General features: G+C 35.0%; 2 pseudogenes; both read right to left on the bottom strand.

Annotated features, from left to right (window-relative positions):
• Nucleotides 1-5: 5 nt before the first annotated feature.
• Nucleotides 6-2,521, bottom strand: LOC107751932 (fibrinogen-like protein 1; annotated as a pseudogene).
• Nucleotides 2,522-3,561: 1,040 nt separating this feature from the next.
• LOC107752044 (acid ceramidase-like) overlaps nucleotides 3,562-5,752 on the bottom strand; it is a 10,236-nt pseudogene continuing 8,045 nt past the window's right edge.

Here is a 5,752-nt window from a genome sequence, read left to right as displayed (position 1 = left end):
ATGAATTAAACATCATTAGGCTCAAAACTGGCAGGTCTGATCTTCATCTGCACAGATTTGAGGGAGTACCACCAGCCATGCCACGGGTACCACACTATTCTGTCATCAGTGCCTGCGCTGTAGGGGCCTCTGTGGTAGAATCCATTCAGATCGGCAGAGGGACATCTAGAGGAATACAGGTGAAACAACATACAAAACATGCTGGACACCTTTTGGTTGTCAAATATTCATAGTTAAAGTAGTGAAATACACCAGTGGTTACTCTGCTATAGGGCAGCTGTATGAACTTGAGAATAACTTCCTTTGTACATATTGTAATTGTCATTATTACTGTAATGTGAAAAGCTCTGTCATTGTTAAGGTGCAAACCTGTTTAACCACCAGCCACCCTTGTCCTCCTGAGCACAACTGCGATCATAGCGGTCATTATCTCTGTCTCGTGTGCTGAACTTCATTCCTTGATGGCTGGCCCACCACCGAACCTCAGGATGATAACTGCCAGAGAGAGCGTCCCCCGTGCTTCCTGTGTATACGCCAAACTGGAGCTGGTAATGGTTCTGAGAAGACAAATGGGATCGTTAAAACATCAACCAAATAAACAGTGCAAAGATACTATACCATTCAGGTCATGTGAAGTTTATGAATTGTGATACTGTGCAACCCCTTCTTTTTATTCTTAATGAAAATAGAACATATTATATATTAACCTGCTGTAATGATCTTTTAGAAACGTCACATGCCACCTGTTGGCTCATAATGGGCTCTGTATATTCATCCACACATCATTTATCACAATATAAAGAGATTATTAAAAAGACCTGTTCATTATCCACTTTAAATGTTCTGTACACTGCAAAACGGTGGCTGCCCTCAAAGTCTTCCAGATTGATTCTCAGGGTGTAATCATCTGCGTAACAGAAGGCGTTTTATTAAAAATAAAATTAAATATAAAATAATATAATATCAATCCATTCTTCAAACCGCTTGTCCAATGTAGGGTCGCATATAATATAATAATATAATATAATATAATATAATATAATATAATATAATATAATATAATATAATATAATATAAATGATGGCAAATCCTGACATATCTATTTCAGTTTGTATGCATTTTAGATATATAGATTTACTCACCGTGAGTTGTCATATAATGCAGATTATCATTTCCTAACCAGAACTCTCCATTAGCAGACTTCATGTCACCAAATCCTATTTTATAATCATTCCAATCTCTAAAAATGAAAATCAAAAAATCATGTTTCATTCATTTATCAGTATGCATCTCTTCTCACAACAATAGAGTTTTCTTTACCTGTCAAATGACTGACTGCCATCTGAGCGTCTCTGGAAGACTGTCCATCTGTCATATCACAGTATACTCTCATCCGGGTTGGACTTAGCAGTGGTTTAATCATGTAAAATCCACTCTGCGTGCTGCCATTTTTGAAGATCTGAGCACAGTCTGTTTATGGCAGATTGATTTTTGTGAGTACTACACTGTGCTGTTATATTCAGACAAGTATAACATTTACACAATGAATACCACATCTTAATAAAATAATATAGAGCCTTGACCCATGTACTGTTTGTCTCCCATGTCATAAAATGAGCCTGCTTTTAGGGAGCGTTCATCTATCTGGTTGAGATTCATTAATCGTTGAATAAGTTGCTGTTGCTTTGTATGGCGAAGTTCCAAACTCGTCAACTCCGCCTGAAGACGCTGTATCTCATCTTGGCATTCATCAGGAGCCTAAACACACAACACACTGAATGACTGGTGAGCGTGATTTCACCAAGTACAACATGTTCCTGGATCAACATCCCTGTTGATCCTGGAACAACATTCTAATCAACCAATCATAATTAAGGGATACGTTTTCAAGAAATGTCAGTTTTAGGCTTACAGTCAGGGTTACATGCTTCTACACCCTTGTTATTCACCTATCATTTCTCTCTGATTTTAAGAATAAATTATGGGTAGGGTTAGGTTTAGGGGTAGGGATTGGATTAGGTCTATATTTTTGGACAGTAATGTTGATCCAGGATCAACAAAAGATGTTGATCCAGGAACATGTCTTACTTGGCAAAATCACGGCGACCCTGAATGACTACCGTCAGTTCAACATACAAATAAACACACTTTTTCATTTAGTTTTCATTACCTAAATGTAACCTAAATGTAATTTGAACACATAAGAAAGAAGCAAAATGAATTTTAAGACAATAATTACAGAGTCTAACAAATCCAGAGTACAAAGCATCCAAATGATGAGCAAAACTAACATTGTAAATGTATTTATTTGATGCTGTATTTAAAGATAAAAGGTCATACACCTTTGATGTGATGTTGTGTGCAATTTAGGCACTAAAGAACAACTACAATCTCAACAACTTGTGCAGATGCTTCTGATGTCTATTCTGGTGCCTGACAAAGTTTCCTGTGGTTGGATGTGCACTACTTTGAGCCGAGTCACTCTGGATCAAAACAGATGTGCAGATAACTACAAACAGCTCCCGAGACGTCACAAAAAAGACTGGAAATATTCTGGAAATTAATGAAAATTATGAGACATTTGATCTCAATCCTTAAATTTGTTCAAGAAAATGTAAACATTCTGACCTTTACATGAAAAGGTCAGAATTCAGTGTAATTTACATTGATGCATACAATTCATTCTCCGTAAATGAAAAACAAAATGAATATTTGTTTACAAAATAAATAGAACAATTCTGATTAAAGAACGCCCGATACACAGGGACGAATACCTGATTTGTAACACCCATAAAAACAAAATGGGAAAAACGTGTGAGGCACACTGATACACAAGAGAGTGTGTGTGTGTGAGAGAGAGAGAGAGAGAGAGAGAGAGAGAGAGAGAGAGAGATTTTCATTCCTAAAGTAAAACCATTAAAATAATCATTTATCTTGCTGATGGTAGACATGCATATACACAACAAATAAAAGAAAACCTGCTACAATTTGTTTTCTAGTTAAATTTAAATCAAGCAGAGGCAAAGCAATAGGGCAGGCAATTGCCTGGGGCCCCGCATTTTGAGGGGGCCCCTAAGAGCTGATCATTTAAACAATCAGAAATGTTAATATTAATGGAGAGTCTATTTACACTAAGTGCAACTAGTCCACCTTGTTGGCAGAACCTAATTACACTAACTCCGCCCACCAAGGTCTGGTTGGGATAGGCAAAAATTACAAAAGACACACAATAACATAATGGGTCTCACGGAATAAACTGAACTAGACTAAAAGGAACTATGCTGAATGAATTATCTCATTTAGCTGCAGAAATATAGAACTTCTCAAAGAGACACTGTAACTGGACTGCATCTGTTAAATAATTGAGGTGTTAAATTACACGCATCAAATTCAGTTTAGCCTTTGTTGATGAAACTTTTAATTAAACCAGTTTTATATATTAAATTTGAAAAAAACTAAACAAAAAACTAATTCAGTACTGTGAAAATAATGACTAATGTTTCCAAAAAGAGACACATAAAACATCAGTATAAATTACAAAAATACTTTTTTTAGCATCATTTCCAAGGATTTCAGAAAAACAGATTACTTTATATCATCAAAATATTAAAGAAAAAGGCAACACAAAGAAATTAACTTCTTACTGACATCTAACATTAAAAAAAATCCATTTAAAATGTGTGGTCATTCAGAGTTTGTTATGTAAAACAAACAGTTCTACTTTTGCACAATTGCACAACGTTTGCAGTGGTAAAGCAGTTATAACACACGTGTCCATGAGAAGAGATACGCGCAGGTTCAGAGGTAGAATTGCAATCAATACGATTTTTAACAAGCTCCTTTTCTTATACACCGGCCCTGTAATAACAGAGATCCAGAATAGTATTTCATATGCCTTAGTTCATTCAGATTTGATGGCAGATCACCATGGCGTACATGGATTTGGACAATCTCTGATATAGGACTCCAGAGTACCAGTAGACACTTCCATCAGTGAGGTGTAGGTTGTCAACTGTAAAGACAGGACAGAAAATGGCTTCATTATCACTTCATATGACATTTGACTAGATGCAGAAATGTGATCAAACACTATCTCTCTCTCTCTGTCTCAAAAATAGCTAAAGAAAGAAAGAACAATAAAAAACAAAAAAAATTGAAAATATAAGTGTGATATAATTAAGTATGAGGCTGTTATTAATTCAACTTAAAGGAAGACTTACTTTATTAAGAACTGGTTTTGTTGACAGAACATCATATATTGATGCCAGAGAAATGTTCTGTGGAAAATACAATTTTGTTATCTACTATAAAACATGTCTTCATGAAAAATTAGTTACTAATTATGCTCATTATTTTAAAAGCACTTCAAAACTATTCTAAATTACTACTACAAAGCCATTTTATTCCTAACACATAATGCCACATACCGCTTGTGTGGTTTGATTCATGCACTTCATTGCCGGAGTTCTACGGTCATCAAATATCATAGGCTTTTCCCAGTGATCATAGTTTGTTTCCAGGACGTACCATCTCCCAAGCTTCATATCAAGTCTTTAACATCAACAACAATCAGCAAATTTTAGGGCATTTTAAAACATTGCAGACAGAAATTTGATAGTTCTGTTTGATATGATTTACTCACTCCCAGATGTCTAATGTGTTTATTCTCGTCCTGGTTATCACACAACCCTGGCCCGTTCAGTTACCACCCAAGATGAAGTAAGCAGGAGCAAGCAGTTTCGTCTGAGAGAGCTGGTCTTTGGCATCCTCATAACTTCAAGTTAAAAGAAAAAAATTAAGTTGTTTTAAATATAATATATTTATATATTTTTAAATACTAAAAATGCATTTTCAGAGTGTGAAGGTTACTACTTGATCTGATGAAGCTATTTTGAAATTATTACAAAAAAAGTGTGTGAATGAGAACTATGTGGTCATGACAGCGAAAACAAGGAATTTGCATTAATTTGAATTTGTTATGTTAGTGTGTTGTTGTTTTTACCTGGTAGCATTTTCCAGAACTTTGCGAGTAAGAAAACCCATCCACATTCCATCTCTCCTGCCAAGAATCCATTCCAGAATCCCTGTGAGAAATGATGATGTTATCTAACCAGTCAACCATCAAGAACATCTAGTTGCACCCATGATTTGTAGCGAAGTTTAGAAGAAATATATACATAGTGCTGTGTAGTGTTAGTTCTTTACAAACTTTAAGCATTCTAACAACTGTTTATATACCCGTCACTTACACTTCATTTGTCATAATCATTTAAAAAAACAACAATACTTTACCTACATAACCCCCATCAACGTTGAAACGCTCATTCATTGTTAGACTGAATTCACCCTAAAAAAGTAGAACGATTTGTACTTGTTTTAAATTTCCACAAAAAGAATCATCATTTTTTTTTTATAATTTACTTACTTACAGGTCTAATTCCAGTAAGCATGCCAACATATCCAGCTAAGTTTGTTGATTTAAAGACAGTTTTGTTCCCTCTTTGGAAATTGACATTCACCACAAGAGGCTTAAGCTTCTCTGTTAAAGTCCATGTTTTATTCTGTCGATCCCACCTTTATGAAAAACACATCATTCTTATGACATGATATAAAGTGAATATGTATGCTGAAGACAATTCTATGTGTTCCTAAATATTTGTCAAAAAAAAAAAATCCTACCCCATAAACAGTCCAAAATCCAAATTCCGGGCATGGTAAATATTTCCTAGAAAGAAAAAAAAAAAAAAAAAAA

The sequence above is a fragment of the Sinocyclocheilus rhinocerous genome, unplaced genomic scaffold (assembly GCF_001515625.1).
Source record: "Sinocyclocheilus rhinocerous isolate Xijiao unplaced genomic scaffold, SAMN03320098_v1.1 scaffold662, whole genome shotgun sequence".
NCBI lineage: Eukaryota > Metazoa > Chordata > Actinopteri > Cypriniformes > Cyprinidae > Sinocyclocheilus > Sinocyclocheilus rhinocerous.
The sequence above is the reverse complement of the archived record's forward strand: the minus strand, read 5'-3'. Positions and strand labels throughout refer to the sequence as shown.